At 43.0% G+C, this 17,714-nt stretch overlaps 1 protein-coding gene across 27 annotated transcripts in view; it reads right to left on the bottom strand.

Annotated features, from left to right (window-relative positions):
- The window catches only part of MAP7D2 (MAP7 domain containing 2), a 96,373-nt gene that overhangs the window by 74,054 nt on the left and 4,605 nt on the right, over nt 1-17,714 (bottom strand). The window contains exon 1 of one of the 27 annotated variants that reach the window (XM_032840781.1): nt 7,680-7,765. The exons of the other annotated variants lie outside the window; for them this stretch is intronic. The gene's annotated coding sequence lies outside the window, so the exon portion shown is untranslated. Of the gene's footprint in view, nt 1-7,679; nt 7,766-17,714 lie in introns of those variants that run through there. 27 annotated transcript variants of the gene reach the window in all.

Here is a 17,714-nt window from a genome sequence, read left to right on the forward strand (position 1 = left end):
CTTGCTGTTTGGGGATGAATTCCTGCAGCTGTGCCCCATTCTCTTTGAGGATTTATAGCTAACCTACTACTATTACAAGAGTTTTTTAAAAAAAGAAAAGGAAACAGCCAATGACAAGAGTGCAAGAGGGAGGGCAAGATGGGTGGGTGGCTTATAGTACAATTTAGGGGAGGAAAAAATTCACTGTTAAGGATGTAAGACAGCTAAGGGCGCCTGGGTGGGTCAGTGGGTTAAGCATCTGCCTTCGGCTCAGGTCATGATCTCAGGGTCCTAGGATTGAGCCCCGCATCAGGCTCTCTGCTCAGCAGGGAGCCTGCTTCCCCCTCCCCCCCGCCCACCGCAGCCTGCCTCTCTGCCTACTTGTCATCTCTCTCTCTGTCAAATAAATAAATAAAATCTTAAAAAAAAAAAAGGATATAAGACAGCTTGCGCCAAATCTATAGAGAAAGAGTAGATTAGTGACCCGGTTGCCTAGGGCTGGGTGTCGGGAGAAAAGGAGGAGTGACTGCTAAAGGGTGTGAGGTTTCTTTTTGAGGTGAAGAAAATTTTCTAGAATTGATTGTGGTAATGGCCATACATTGCACAACTCTGAATATGCTAAAAACCACTGAATTATGCACTCTGAGTGAGGGAACTATACGGTTAGGGTTCTTGGTTTCTGGCTCAGGTCATGATTTCATGGGTCGTGAGACTGAACCCTGCATCAGGCTTTGCGCTCAGCATGGAGTCTGAACAGTCTCTTCTTCTGCCCCTCACTGCCACTCGCGTGCATACACTCCTTCTCTCTCAAATAAATAGACAAATCTTAAAAAAAAAAAAAAGTAAAGAAAGCTAGCTAATTATCAGAAGACCGCATTAAAACCATTCCCAAACCATAAAATATTAAAACCACAACTACATGACAAGAACAAGCAAAAATCAGAGGACTCTGGTAATGTATGAATGGTATATACACTTGACCCTGGAACTATCCAGGTTTGAACAACACGGGTTTAAATTATGTGGGTTCACATACATAAGCATTTTCCCAATACATAAAGTATACTACTGTAAATGTATTTTCTCTTCCTAATGATTTTCTTAATAACACTTTCCCTAGCATACTCTATTGTAAGAATACAGTACATAATTCATATAACACAAAATAGGTATTAATCGACTTTGTATGTTATCAGTAAAGTTTCTGGTCAATAGTAGGTTATCAGTAAATTATGGAGGAGTCAAACATTACATGCAGGTTTTCAACTGCACGGGGGGGTCAGCACCCCAATCCCCAAGTTGTTCAGTAACAAAAGTGTATGAGTTTTATTATTTGCTTCCAAGCAGAGCAATCTGAAATCTAAAAATCAATATTGAAGGTATTTATTGTAAACAATCTGATGTTTGGAAACCAAGTCATTGCAGAATTTGAGATCAGCACCAGAGAAGGAACAGAACCACTTTCGAGCCAGGGAAGGATATCTGACAAAGCAAACATAGGAAGTGCAATAAAGAAGAAAGGAGCCACAGCTTCCAGAGCATTCCTGAGGAGTCTGACCCATTTGTGAGGTTATTCAACATCCCGTTCCATAAAACAAGGCCTCATAAGTAGCTGAAAATATGTCAGGTAGCAGGGGAGCCTTTCTGAATTTCACTCCAAAAGGCTCACAGTGAGCAGAGTATTCTTGCTAAAGACTGCACAGCATTCCAAGTATTTGATAGAAATATCTTTTTTTTTAAAGTCATCTCTACCCCCAGTGTAGGCCTCGAACTCATGACCCAAGATCAAGAGTCTCAGGCTCCACCAGATGAGCCAGTCAGGTGCCCCACAAATTATTTTTTTAAGAGTCTTATACTAATCCTGAAAGCTCCCTTCCTTCTACTTAAGCTGCCTTCAAGATTCTGCCTCTCTCCCCAACTCTGGTTCCTAAGAGGCTATAAAACGAGTTGGGGGTGATCGTAGAACCTTATGATTATACTAAAAACCACTGAACTATATATACACTTCACCAGGGTGACATTTTTGTTATATGAATTATATGTCAATAATAACTTTTAAACTGTTTCCTAAAATAAAGCCAAAGATAGAATTACTGTATCACCCAGCAATTCTACTTCTGTGTATATATACTAAAGAATTGAAAGCAGAGACTCAAACAGTACTTGGCCACCCAAGTTCATAGAAGCACTGTTCACAATAGCCAAAAGGTGGAAGCAACCCAAGAGACCATCAACTGAGGAATGGATAAACAAATGTAGTCTATCCACACAATGGATGGAATATTATTCAGCCCTAAAAAGAAATGAAATTCTGATATATGCCACAACATGGATGAACCTTGAGGACATTATGCAAAGTGAAATAAGCCAGTCACAAAAGGATAAATGTTGCATGAGTCCACTTATATGAGGTACCTAGAACAAAGAGACAGAAAATAGAATATTGGTTACAGGGATTAGGGGGAAGGCATAATGGGGAGTTACTATTTAATGGGTGTAGTTTTTGTTTGAGATGGTATAAAGTTCTGGAAAAAGTGCTGACTGTCACATAACATTGTGAATGCACTTAATGCCACTGAATTGAACACTTTAAAATGGTTAAAATTGTAAAGTTTATGTTATATATAATCTACCACAATAAAAAAACAATTAAAAAACTCAGGGCTCTCTAATCAATGAATCCACACTTGATAGCTGCTTCAGAGTAATATGTCAGTACAAAAAAAAAAAAAACTTCAGAAAGCGAATACCCTTTTTTGCATTACAAATATGAGGTCAGAATATTTTACATGCATTAGTCAATGTTCAGTTGATTAGGCAGTTACATTTAATGCTTATACATCCAACTTGGATCATTTGAAGGAAGGATCAAAACCATCACACCATGGATAAACATCTGTGTTTTCCTCTCTCTATTAAGTAGCCTACAACTGTTAAGATAATCCTCTCAGGGCTCCTGGGTGGCTCAGTGGGTTAAAGCCTCTGCCTTCGGCTCGGATCATGATCTCAGGGTCCTGGGATGGAGCCCCGCATCAGGTTCTCTGCTCCGCGGGGAGCCTGCCTCCTCCTCTCTCTCTGCCTGCCTCTCTGCCTACTTGTGATCTCTGTCAAATAAATAAATGAAAATAAAATCTTAAAAAAAAAGATAATCCTCTCAATCAGTGCTGGCCCATGGAACTTAATGCAATGAAAGGAATGTTCTGTATCTGTGTTGTCCAATATAGTAGCCATTAGACACATGGGACTACTGAGTACTTAAGATGTGACTAATGCAACTGAGGAGGTAAATTTTAAAATTTTATTTAATTTTAATTAATTTAAATCGCCACATGTGGCAAATGGCTACCATACTGGTCAACACAGAGTCTAAAATCCTAAACTTATAGCACACTGCTCAACTCTCTGATCTTGCCCAAAGCCAGGACAATTTCCACAGTTCCAGAAAGCTGAATGGTGTCTTGATCTCCAGGCCAATTTGTAGAGCAGAACATCTAGTGGTGGGTGTCGAAGAGGGACAGAGGACAAAAAATAAGAATTTTTCCTCTAGTCTCCTGTGTTCCCTGTGGAAAATGCTAACTACACAGAGAGAGAAGAGGAAGTTCCTCTAGCACAATGAGAAAATGGACTTAGGACAAGTCTCAGACATACTTAGAGAAAGAGGAAAAGGAATGCCACTGGCTGAATAAGCTCCTGCATAGGCACAACCGTATCCTTCAAGAATTTCAATATATACATCGAGCTTGAGTGAAGAAAAAGAACCACCATTCCTACGCAGAAACTGGAAAGTACGGCCACAGACAGGCCCCCAGTAACAATATGCTGAATACTTGACAGTGTTGTCCTGCTGACCACAGGACACCTACATGTAAGTGACTATGAAGACTCACACATGCACGGACACTGTCCCTTGGTCCTCCACCAGAATAACTGGGCTTATCTATGGCCTCATGGTCCATTTTATATTTCCATTTATGGTATTTTTCTGCATTAGACTTGGATTATATTAAATTAGAGAAAGCCTATCTCACCAGGTGACTAGCTCCTTGGAAGGCAAAGCCAGGATACAAATATATCAATATAAGTACACTGATACATAGTATATATGTATTTTATAGATTTTAAGTAATCTCTACCCCCAACATGGGGCTCAAACTTACAACCCTGAGATCAAGAGTCACATGCGGTATGGACTAAGCCAGCCAGGGACCCCAAAAATCTATTTTTTATATTCAAAGACGTAAGATCTGGGATCTTATACTCAATGCACAGATGATGGCCACACAACCTACCTCACGGAGCACCTATGTGCGAGACACAGCACTAAACACTTTCCATGCATTGCCTCATATAATCCTCCTGTCAACCCTGTGAGGAATTTCTGTTATTTCCCCATTTTATAAGTAAAGAAACTAAGGCTAAGAATAAAAAAGAAACTAGCTCACATCATCATAGCTACTTAGTGGCTAAACCGGTAACTGATCATATTAAGGTCTTAAATAGTAAATTCTTTGTAAATTTTTTTTATTTTTTATTTTTTTTAAGATTTTATTTATTTATTTTTCAGAGAGACAGAGAGAGTACAGGCAGGCAGAGTGGCAGGCAGAGGCAGAGGGAGAAGCAGGCTCCCCACGGAGCAAGGAGCCCAATGCGGGACTCGATCCCAGGATGCTGGATCATGACCTGAGCTGAACACAGCCGCTTAACCGACTGAGACACCCAGGTGTCCCAATTTTTTTTGCATTTTTAAAATTTTATTGTGGTAAGAACACTTAACATGATATCTACATTCTTTTTTTAAATTTAATTTTATTTTTTCAGTGTTCCAGGATTCATTGTTTATGCACCACACCCAGTGCTCCATGCAATACGTGCCCTCCTACATTCTTTACATTAAGGATTTTATTTATTTATTCATGAGAGACAGAAAGAGAGAGAGGCAGAGGAAGAAGCAGGCTCCCCAAGGAGCAGGTAGTCCAATCCAGGACTCGACCCCAGGACCCTGGGATCATGACCTGAGCTGAAGGCAGATGATTCTCTGACTGAGCCACAGCACCCCTCTTAATAAACTTGTAAATGTACAATACAATATTGTTGACTCCACGTACAGTGTTATACAGAAGATCTCTAGAACTTACTCATCTTGTTTAACTGCAACTTTATGTCTATTGATTAGTAACTCCCCATTTCCTGCTGCCCACCTCCTGGGAACCACCAATCTACTCTTTGATTCTGTGAATTTGTCTATTTTAGATGTTTCATATATGTGGAATATATGTATATAGTATTTGTCTTTCCATGACTGGCTTATTTCATAATGTCATCAAAAGTCCATCCACGTTGTCACATACTGCAGAATTTTCTTCCTTTTTAAGGCTAGATATGGGGCACCTGGGTGGCTCAGTCAGTCAAGTATCTGCCTCCAGCTCAGGCCATGATCTCGGGGTCCTGGATCAAGCCCTATGTCCAGCTCCCAGCTCAGCAGGGAGTCTGCTTCTCTTGCTCTCTCTGCCTTTCTCTCTGCTTATGCTGTTTTTTTGTCTCTATCTCCCAAATGAATAAATGGAATCTTAAAAAAAAAAAAAAGGCTAGATAATATACCACTCTATGTATATACAACATTTTCTTTATCCATTCTTTTGTACATAGATATGTTAGGTTGTTTCCACATGTTAGCCCTTGTGAACAGTGTTAAAATCCCTGAGATCCTGATTTTAATTCTTTTGGATGTATATTCAAAAGTGGGATTGCTGGATCATATGGTATAGTTTTTTTTTTAAGATTTTATTTATTTATTTGACGAACAGAGATCACAAGTAGGCAGAGAGGCAGGCATAGAGAGAGGGGGAAGCAGGCTCCCTGCTGAGCAGAGAGCCCGATGCGGGGCTCGATCCTAGGACCCTGAGATCATGACCTGAGCCGAAGGCAGAGGCTTTAACCCACTGAGCCACCCAGGCGCCCCCATATGGTATAGTTCTATTTTTACTTTTTTTTTGAGAAAACTTCATACTGTTTTCCACAGCAGCTGCACTGTTGCATTTGCATTCCCACTAACAGTGCACAAAAGTTCCAATTTCTTCACATCCTCACCAGCACTTGTTTTTTGTTTTTTGATAATGGCCATCTTAACAGATATGAAGTGCTAGCTCATCTGTAAATTCTTAACTGAAGAAAGCGGTAAAGAGGCCAGACAATGGGTAATTTGTGCAAAGAGTTAGAGAAGGGAGACACCAATGTCACAGAAGTAAACACCAAACAAAACATCATGTAAGAAGGTTTAGGGAACTGGGCCCCACAGAAAGCCCCGGTTCCTTATGGAAACTGGGAGGTTTTGTCAAAAGGATGCTGAGTCGTTGTTCTGCCTGTTCACAGAGGGCAAAGCAAGAGAAGAGGCATTTAGAGGAGAGAGGTCTATATGAACATAAAGGACTTCTTGACGTATGAGGTAAGGAAGGGGTGCCCCTCCAGCCTCAAAGCATGTGAAACAAAGATCTACTGTCTGTCCTGGAAAAATTTAACATGCACTGCTTACAGTACCCCATGTTTTCTCTCAAGATCCCCTCCAAACCTGGAGTCAACAGAGAGGAACTCCAAAAGGCCAGGCCTTGGTCTGAGTGTGGGAAGATCAGTTCTCAGCAGGAATGCAGCCACATGACTTTTCCAAAATTCAGATACATCAGGCAGAGAGGCAAAGACATCGAGGAAGTCACAGGGACTCCATAAACATAGCCATGACTCTGTTCAGCCTATCCCAGTCCTCCCGGTATGTGAGTTGTCCACACCACCCAAGGCCCAGGCATGCCTCCATTCTGGCATGGCTGGCTTGACTGAAGATTATCTTGTGAATCACATGTGTACCTACGCAAATAGCTAAAGCTGTGACATTGTTAGTATGTCTCAACAGGGACCAATAACCCCAGCATAGGCCCAACACAGTAACTCCTACCCTGAGCTAGTATTTTTCTCAAAAGACAAACTCCTTTTTTTTAAAAAGATTTTATTTATTCATTTGGCAGAGAGAGAGAGATCACAAGCAGGCAGAGAGGCAGGCAGAGAGAGAGGGGGAAGCAGGCTCCCTGCCGAGCAGAGAGCCCAATGCGGGGCTCAATTCCAGGACCCTGAGATCATGACACAAGCCGAAGGCAGAGGCCTAACCCACTGAGCCCCCCAGGTGCCCCGACCAACTCCTTTATGATCTAAATTCTGACAAATCAGGTCTTCTTAGTGACAGAGAGGTTTTCTCATGAGCGCCAAAGAAGTCCTCTGCCACATCCATAGCAACATTTTTCTCATACACGTCACACCCACAGGGTCAAAGTAATGCCAAGCTGTAGGAATGCTGCCAACATGTTGGTGCCTGGAAAGATAAGGCTGAGGCCCTGAAACCTTATAGCTCTCATGAAACCAGGGGTGTGCCCAGCAAAGGAAACTGGGAACAAACAAGAACAAGAGAACAGTTACTCGTATTAGAATCTTCCCAAAGGAAGCCACAATCCTGTCTGCCTTTTGTCTAATACTAATCCCTCCTTCCAGGTTTATCTCCCTAGTGTCAAGACATTTGTACCCACCGCTCTGTGTCCAGGGGCATTAGAAATTCGTTTCTACTCTGGCTTCACCTTCCTCAGAAATTCCAGCCTCAAGTCTTCAAGGTGGGTTTAAGTCTACACACATTACACTCCTTGAGATTAAGAAACCCCACTCACCTTCCAGTCCTTCTGCAAGCCAGAAGCTGCAGTGTGTTGCTATACTGGAGCAGAATCCAGGGAAAAGGAAAACCAAACACTGCTAAGGTCCAAGATCAGACTCCCCAGAAGACTGCCTGCTGGAAATGCATTCCCCTCTCATTTACATATAAGGTGAAGTCATTTCCAACCAACGCCCTCAGGAGTTGAGGCCCACATCTCCTTCGACAGCATTACTCACTTATAGATTATCTATCTTGGGAAAGACAACAGCATGCAAAAGTTAGAAACCAGATTATCTGCTCTGGTACTACTTTTTATTTGGGAGAAACTCTACTTCAAGCCACAGATGGGACCATAAGCACAGGTTTTCATTTACATCTTTAGCTCTGTTCACTTCTCTAATAAAAAATGCCCTCAGTCATTACTTACCATCCAAGGAGCATCTACTTAACCAGCTACGACCTGCTGCATGAAGGATATATGGCTTGGGCAAGACAGAAGCACATAAACAAATATTTATAATACTGTGAAGTTGCAATAATGTTGTATCACACCAAAGAAGGACATACTGTCTGAAGGTGGTAGCTGTAGATGTACCCCCACATTCCCATCAGAATGGCTAAAATTAAAAAGACTGACAATACCAAAAGCTGACAAAGACGTGGAGGAACTGAAACTCTGATGCTTTCCTGATGGGAATGCAAAATGGCACAGCCATGTGGTAGGTAGAATAATGCCTTCTCCCTCATCCCTGCCAAGAAGTCTAAGTCCTAATCCCTGGAATCTGTGAAAATGTTACCTTATGTGACAAAAAGGCTTTTGCAGATGTGACAAAGTAACGGTTCTTGAGATGGGGAGATTAACCAGGATTTTCCAAGTGGGCCCAAAGCAATCACAGGAGAGGCAGAAGAGTGAGGGTGAGAGAGGAGATATGACAATGAAACCAGAAGTTGGAGAGAGAGATACTGGAAGATACTGCCCTGCTGCTGCCCTTGACAACAGAGGAAGGAGTGAGGAGCCATTGAATGCAGGCAGCCTCTAGAAGCTGGATGGAGAAGGCAAGGAAATGGGTTCTCACCTTACAGCCCCCAGAAAGGTTTTACTGACATGTATTATAGGACTTCTGACTTCTAGAATTATAAGATAATAAATTTAGTTGCTACAAGCCATTACATTTGTGGTAATTTATTAAAACAACAATAATAAACTGCTTCCAACTCTTTGAAAACAGTTTGACACTATCTGCTAAAGCTAGACATATGCCTACCTTATGACCCAGCAACTCCACTTCTAGGCATACACGAGCAATAGAAATGCTTTTGTATGGGCACCAAGAAATGTGCACAAGCATGTTCATTGCAGTTTTAGTCAAAAGAATAAGAAGCTGGAAATAACCCATGTGTCTATGAGCAAAAGAATGGATAAAACAAACTCTAGTAGTAGTCACACAATGTAATACTGCTCAGAAATAAAAGTAAATGAACTGCTGATAGATACAACATGGGTGAATCTTATAGACATAACACTGAATGAAAAAACCCGTCACAAAAGCATATACTTGGGGCGCCTGGGTGGCTTAGTCGCTTGAATGCCTGCCTTTGGCTAAGGTCATGATCCTGGGGTCCTGGGATCAAGCCCCAGGTCGGGTTCCTCGCTCAGCAGGGAGTCTGCTTCTCTCTCTGGCCCTCCACCTGCTGGTGCTCTTGCTCTCTCTCTCTCTCTCTCTCTCTCTCTCTCGCCCCCTCAAATGAATGAATAAAATCTTTTTTAAAAAAGTATATACTTGATGAAAAGGTTCTGGAGATGGATGGCAGTGATGGATGCTCAACAATGTGAATGTCCTTAATGCCAACGAAATTAAAAACTGCTAAAATAGTTTTAGATTATGTATACTTTGCCATAATAAAAATGGGCATGCTACATGAATCCATTTTAACAAAGCTCAAAAATAAACAAAACTAAACCACAGTGAAAAGAGGTGAGGGGGCACCTGAGTGGCTCTGTCAGTTAAGCGTCTGACTCGTGATACTCATGATTTCAGCTCAGGTCATGACCTCCTAGGTGGTGAAAGTGAGCCCTGTGTAGCACGCCATGCTCAGTGTGGAGTCTGCTTGAGTTTCTCTCTCCCTCTCCTCCTCCCCACCACAGTTCTCTCTGTCTCTCAAATAAATAAATAAATCTCTAAAAAAGAGGTGAGGAAAATAGTTCCCTTTGGGGGCCACTGTCTAGGAGGGGGCATGAGGAAGCTTTCTAGGTGCTGAAAATGTTTTTTGATCTGGGTTGGTTATATAGGTGTATAAGAAAACACTCATCAAACTATGTCTAAGATCTGTATACTTTAGTTTACAAATGCCAACCCCAAGTTTATCTGCACATGATCTGATTTACCTGCATTAACATTATCAACACCAAAACGGAAATGGGGGAGAAAAGAAAAATCTACCAGAAGTATGTGGTCAGGGAAGGCTTCAGGGAGGAAGTGAGATGTGAGACAAGTACTAAAGGATGAACATGGCAGATACAGAGAGGAAGGGAATTCTGGGCACAGGGAAGAGCATGGCCATGAGCAGTGAGGTGCGGGGGGCGGGGGTGGTGGTGGTGGTGTACAGAGTGTGCTGGCCAGAGAGAGGGGGCTGAAAGGGTAGGTGGGAGCCCCATTTAAACACACCTGTCTTATCAGTAGTCTAGACTATGCTCATGCTAGGCAGATGTCAGAGGAGGTTAGGTAAGAGAGTGATAAGATGAATCCATGACAGGAGGGTGACCTGGATAGAGGGACAGAGACATCTAAGGCTCTTGTAATAATGGTCAGGCCCCAGATGACAGGTCTAACCCAGTCAATAGTGATGGGGTCATAAGAGATAAAGGGGGCAGAAGTCCCTACTTGGTTGTAATGGGGGAGGTTAAGGGGAAATGTGGTAAGTCTGCTGGCTCCAAGCCTACTTGGCTGGTGATCCTCATAAAAAAAGGGCGAAGACAAACCTACCCTTCCCCTTGCCTCCTGAGCTGGCAGTGGAGGAACACAGTTCTCTCAAGAGCTGGAAAGCACCAATCAGATTTCCTAGCATACCATCTTACAGACAAGCAACTGACTTTTTCTCATGGGCCAACACCTGTGGTCACAGTTTGTAAGGAACAAGCTGGAACAAGAGAGGTGAGGCTTATCTACTTGACTGATTACATCCTAGAGAAGAGGGAACATGACTCATTCAGTGTGCTGCCCAATGCCTCCAAATGCCCTCACCAACCTCACCTTCTACCACAGGGTTCTCTGGCCTAAGCCTATGGTCTCAGTCCCTGCCAGTCTCTCACTGGAAAAGTTCTCCCCACAGGCCACCCAAATCCTATATAGCTAAGGGTTTGGTAATGCCTTCTAAGTCGATCCAATTTATCCTCCCACCAATCTGTATAGCCAAAAATGTGGCAGGGACAGAGAGGAGCTGGCTGATCACGGGCACCCCAGGGCCACCAGGAGCCAGAAATAAGTCTTGGGTACTAGATCCCATCATGGCCCTACAGATCTGATATGAACCACACAGGAGGTAACTTCTGGGTTCTGTACTTGATGGCTTGTGCACATCTGAGAGTGACTGAATAACAACAACCAAATACCACAATTTGTAAAGGAGAAACCAAGAATAGATGAGTTTTAAGCAACTCGTTTAAGGCCTGAAACCTATTCCTCATTTCTGATCCTCATCTGGCAATGTTAGTCAACGTTTAGTTAACTGCACAGTCCAATTCAGGAGCCACTACCACATGTGGACATTTTAATTTAAATAATCTAAAATCAAATACAATAAAAAACTCAGTTCCTCAGTGCTCCACAGCCACATGGTGGCTGATGGCTACCATGTGGAGCAGATGTAGAACATCTCCATCCTCATGGAAAGTTCTATTAGATAGCCCTGGTCCTCGCATGTGGTGTCTCCTGCTTGAACTGGCCTGATTATAAGAGGCATTCACTCTAGGAGCGTCTGGGTGGTGCTGGTGGTTAAGCATCTGACTTTTCGTTTTGGCTAGGTTTTGACATCTTGCAGTGGAGACACTGCCTTGCGTCAGGCTCTCTCTCCTGTCCCTCCCCACCAGCTCTCTCTACAGTAAATACATCCTTAAAAGATTTCACTTTGAAATCTTCTACACATTCCCAAGTGGCAAGAATCCTTTTAATTTTTAACTAATAAAGGTGAAATTATGTACCACAAAGGACATTCAGTACTCCTTAATAGAAAGGCACCAAGTCTTCTGGAGTTCCTCAGTCAAAACTGAGAGAAAGTAAAAGACAACTAAGAAATTAAAGCTAACAGGGTAGAGTTAAACAGTCCACATTCTGCTTTCTTGACCATTCTACTATAAGAAGAGCTACTCTCATCCCAGAAGATTAGGGATATGTGGAAATTAATGGACCATTAATAAGAATCAATTATTCTTCAGAAATAATTTATGACTGACAAAAACAAAATCAAGCTAAGTGGAAATTTAGGTGGGCAAGGAGAGGGGAAAAAGGAAAGCAGAAAGATGTTTTGCAGTAAGAAAACTACAAGCAGAATTAGTAATTTTAAGAAGAGAGTTTACAGTCTGAAGATGCAACTAAAACAGCTTAAATAATACTGCTTACCTAGCTAATGACAATGATGACTTAAATTTTGTTCATAACACGTATCTCTACTGGAGGAAAAGTCATCCAAGGGGAAGGAAAGCTTCCACTGAAGGCTATAATAATATTTCACCACCAACTGTCACCCTTGATAAGTGCTCCCGAGAACCCAACACAAACAATTAAGGTAGAAGAGAGCAAAAACTCCTAAGAGGCGACACCACTCCCAGGCACAAGGACAGTTCCTTCTCTGGTAAGTGGAGAGCAGACCCAAGTGCTCAAGGAAGAGGACAGGAATCTTGGGAGGGGGCGGGCAGGTGGTTAAAAAATAAGCCCAGGAGAATCCCATTCTGTCCAGTTTACAGTTCGGATGGTTATTGTGAGTTAAGAGCACACATTAAGGTGTTCTGAAACAAGGACACAAAGCACTGTTTAATTAAGGACTTTAGGTGCCTGATAAAAGACTCAAGCTACAGGGGCATTTCCTGCTCTGTATTTATTAATTTCAGGCACTCATTTATGCCCTCTTTTTGCTTATATAAAATAGAGCAAAAATAAATAGAAAAATAGAGCTAAGGGGCACCTGGGTGCCTCAGCCGGTTAAGCTTCGGGCTCCTTGCTCATCTGGGATCTTGCTCCTCCCTCTGCCTGCTGCTGCTTCTGCTTGTGTGCACAGGTGCACCCTCTCTCTAACAAATATTTTTTAAAAATGTATTTAACCCAGTTTACCCAAAATACGCTTATTTCAACAGGTAATTAATATAAAGAACTATGCATAAGAGATCTCACAATGTATTCTTTGCACTGAGTCTTCCAAAACCAGTATATATTTTATGCTTTCAGCACGTTTGGGCTGGTCACATTTCAAGTACTCAGGAGCCAAGCGTGACCAGCGGCTAGCATACTGGACAGGACTCACTGATTTAGACTATTTCCATCATGGCAGAAAGTTCTTCTGCTGCAGGAATGACACCATGGTCCCAAAAGGTACAATGGTATTGAGTGCTGTCGAGAATGGTATGAATGTGTGTTGTGGTATTCAGTCCAACGTGGGTAGGCATAATGGAAATGGAAAGTTGCTTTGATAAAATGGTCTCCCCTACAATAAGGCACAACAGGCTTAATCCCCAGGCTCCTGAAAGAAGCAGCAGCATTTTCTTTCTCCAACGTGGCCAAGTGGTAAGGTCCTCACACAAAATGTTGTCTTGGTGACTTGACAGGCGGTGGAGAGAGAGTGGGCCTGACTTTATGATAATTATTAAGCATGGTAGGACATTGCTAGAAAGATGGGAGGAGACAGCAATATTAACTAGCTCAGGATCTCCCAAGTTCAATGTCAGGGTCCTGTGGGGAATCCACTGGGTTAGGATGGGCTCCGTGAGGTCAGGTCTGGTCATTTACACCCAGAGTTGGTATTGTGTCTTCCCAGTACCAGTTTACAGAAGTCACTTGCTCGTTATCATCAACAAGTTCCTACTGGTTGACAGGACAGACTCTGGAGACCACATTACTGGGCAGTTCCAGTGAATTCACAGGCTGGTCCCATCCCTATGTCCTGGGTTTGATTATGTGAGAGAGCTGGCACTGGCTATAAAGGGACTTTGCTGGGCAGGGCTGGTTAGCCAGCACTCACTTTCAGGGCCTGCAGGACAAATCCCTGCCCAGACTAAGCTGTCTTCTTCCTGAGCAGCTGGTCCTTCTCTGTTTTTGACATCAAGTCTTTAACTCCTGGTTGGTTAGTCTGGGTGGCTCAGTCAGTTAAGTGGCCTACTCTGGATTTCAGCTTGGGTCATGATCTCAGGGTCCTGTGATAGAGCCCTGCATCAGGTTCCCTGCTCAGTGGGGAGCCTGCTTGAGGATTCTCTCTCTGTCTCTCTGGCCCTCCCCGCACTTGTATTCTCATTCTCTCTCAAATAAATAAATAAATAAATAAGTCCTAAAAATAATTTACTCTTGGCTTAGCAAGTCCACCAGTGTGGAACCTGGGCTGCTATGGTAGATATACTGGCTTAACTTCCTTCTTAGTGCTATTTTTTCAGAAAGATTTTATTTATTTATTTGAGAGAGGGAGAGAGGCAGAGGGAGAAGCAGGGAGCCTGACATGGGGCTCAATCCCAGGACCCTGGGATCATGACCTGAGCCAAAGGCAGATGCTTAACTGACTGAGCCCCCCAGGTGCCCCTGAATAAACTGTATTATATTAATTTCACCTTTCTCTTTTTTACTTTTTCAAATGTAGCTGTTAGAAAATTTAAGATTATATATACCGCTAGCATTCTATTTGTATCATCCAGCACCAACCCATACTATTATTTTTTCTTTAAACTGAGTTCTTTTCATTTTCTACTCATTCTGAAAAATAGTCATGAAATTACAGTTTGATGTACTAGTTATATTTTTATAATACCACTTAAAAAATCCACACAACTATTAGCCTAAAATTGAAAAGATAAATCTGTCCATATGTAACCTAAAACCCTCTTGTGTATCACACGCTTTGGGAAATGCTGGCCCAGGGCAGAGCTACTCAGAGTGTGGCCCACGGATGGGTGCCAGTCTCCTTATTTTCTGTTATCGTTTAAAATAAGGACATAAATTGAGAGCATGCATTTAGAAACATTCATAGCAATTTGACAGACTAATCTAATATCTAATCTAATATCCATTGATACCGTGGAATCGAATATCTTATCTAATATTTAAAAATCAGGAGTCATATCTTCCATGTCCTTCCTTTACATTCTATTTTTCTAGTAAGTCTTTTTTATTTTATTTTGCCAAGATATTGGTCAATAACAAATTGGGAATCAGAAACAAAAAACAAAAAACAAACTGATCACCAGAATTAGTTTGAGACACACTGGCCTAGAGTGTAAGAGAATCTTCCACAGGCCTTCTGCAGTGATGACCCAAGAACTGCAGTCCTCAGTCATACCCAACAGTGTCCTAAGGCAGAAAAGTGTACTAAGGTGATTTTTCAGAGCCCAACAATGAAGGCTGGCGTAGAGAGAGTAGGAAGTTAATTCCTGGCAGGTCAGAAATCCTGTTAAATGGAAACTTTCTTCCTCTAAGCATTTTAATCTATAAAATTTTTGCTGTAATTCTAAGAAATGTGGGTCATTACCTTTGAGGAGAAAAACTGTATACTAAGGAAAAGGCACACAAAATCCTTATAAAACGTGGACCTAGAGTACTGAGTTAGATCTCGAGACGGGTACAGAAGATGTGTCAGCTGGAGTTGCAGCAAGCCGGGAGCTCGCTTGGAGTGTTTGCGAGGAGAGTTTGTTTTCATCTACCTGGGAAGGCACGTGTGGCACGAAGGTAAAAAATACTTAACTCTGGAGTCAATCGCACTGCCTTGCCACCTAACTGTATGACCCTGAGCGACTTGCTTGCGCTCTCTTACATTCAGCATACTCACCTGTTGCAGTAGAGAATCTCCAAAAAGGGGGATTCAGCCTCTACCAGCGGGTGCTTGCTACTCCTCACATCACGAGGTGGAGTCTGGCTCCCTCCCCTTGAATCTGGCTGGCCCTGTGACTTGCTTTCACCACTGAATGCAGGAAAAGTGACATTCTGGGACTTCCAAGCCCAAGCCTTAAGAGAACTGGCAACTTCTGCTTCCTCGATGCTGAAGCCCAGCTGCGATGCTGTGAGAAGTCCAGGACTGACTCCCTGAGATTAGCTACCAGGCCCGTGACAGGCTATGTTGCCCGAGTGAGCTCCCAGCTGACAGAAACTCCAGCTGACACCACATGGAACAGAAAAACCACTCAACTGAGCCCAACCTACCCCCAGAATCGTGAGAAATAGTAAGTTTGAAATGATTTGCTACACAGCAATAGAGAATTGAAACATCTCTAAAATGAGGATAGGGGTGCCTGGGTGGCTCAGTGGGTTAAGCCTCTGCCTTTGGCTCAGGTCATGATCCCAGGGCCCTGGGATCGAGTCCCGCACTGGGCTCCTTGCTTGTCAGGGAGCCTGCTTCTCTCTCTGCCTCTGCCTGCCACTCTTCCTGCTTGTGCACTCGCGCGCTCTCTCTCTCTCTCTCTCTCTCTCTCTGACAAATAAATAAATAAATAAAATCTTAAAAAAAATAAAATGAGGATAGAAATAGAAAAAAAAAGTGTAAAGAGTGGCTGTAAGGAATAAAGTAAAATAATGTATGACAAGTGCTTATAATGGTGCTTGGCACCTAAGTGCTCAACAATTAGCAGCTGTTAGCCTTTGAGGAGCTAAAATGAATACATGTGCGGTGTATAACTGCAGGCTGTCTGGGAGGGGGGTTACAGTCAGGTTCTACCGCCTTGCAGGCCCTGAGCAGCAGAATGCACAGAAGGTGGAAAAGCAAGACTTTGTGGTGAAACAAGTATTGGACCTGAAAGATGGAGATCGCAGAATGATGGTTTCTAAACCTCTGACACACGGACACCCACCCAAGGACTGCTGCAAGAGAACCGTATGTGTCTGCACCAAAGGCTGAAGACTGCCGTGGCACAACCGCAGAGGTCTCTACAGAGACAGAGTAGACAGGTGGCTGCCCGCACCTGGGGGGAGGGCGGTGAGGGGGAATGGGGAATGACCGCCGATGGGTATGGGCTTCTCTGTGGGGTGATGAAAATGTTCTAAATTTGGCTGTGATGATAGCTGTACAACTCTGTGAAAATACAGAAAATCACAGAATTGTGCATTTTATTTTATTTTTTAAAGATTTTATTTATTTATTTGACAGACAGAGATCACAAGTAGACAGAGAGGCAGGCAGAGAGAGAGAGGGAAGCAGGCTCCCTGCTGAGCAGAGAGCCCGATGCGGGGCTCGATCCCAGGACTCTGGGATCAAGACCTGAGCCAAAGGCAGAGGCTTAGCCCTCTGAGCCACCCAGGTGCCCCTGAATTGTGAATTTTAAAAGGGTGAAATGTATAGTATATAAACAATGTCTCACAAAGTTACTACTATATAGTAAAGTAAAAATGAAGAGGGTGGAGATGACAAAGGAGCAAGAAGCATTCCATAGGGTTGTTTGGCGCTAAAAGATGCCAGCCTATTCGGCATCAAGAGGAAAAGCAGGTATTTGCAGACAGTGAATGAACTCAGCACCAGCCAGGAGCTGTGGACCCTGAAGACAGATCCTGCTCTTCCAAAGGATCATGGGAATTCGGCATGGCTGTCTGATGGCTGTGCAGCTCAGTCATATCTGGCTTCCTTCTGCTTAGGCCACATCCTGAACTCTGCTAATCACACGGCTTTTAAAAAGAGGAAAACTTCCTCGGCAATATGATAACAAAATGCTTCCTGAAAGAAAAGCAAATAAAGGCCTACATTCGGACAGACGCCAGAGGTGAATGAGGGGGATCCCAAAGCTTAGCCTACCCCAGAGCCTCAGGTGCCAACTCCACATTTGAAGGAGGTCCCCTGAGATGTGAGATGGGCAGTGGGCAATCTCTTCCAGGCCACA

The sequence above is a fragment of the Lontra canadensis genome, unplaced genomic scaffold (assembly GCF_010015895.1).
Source record: "Lontra canadensis isolate GAN:19392208 unplaced genomic scaffold, GSC_riverotter_1.0 scaffold116, whole genome shotgun sequence".
Taxonomy (NCBI): Eukaryota; Metazoa; Chordata; class Mammalia; order Carnivora; family Mustelidae; genus Lontra; species Lontra canadensis.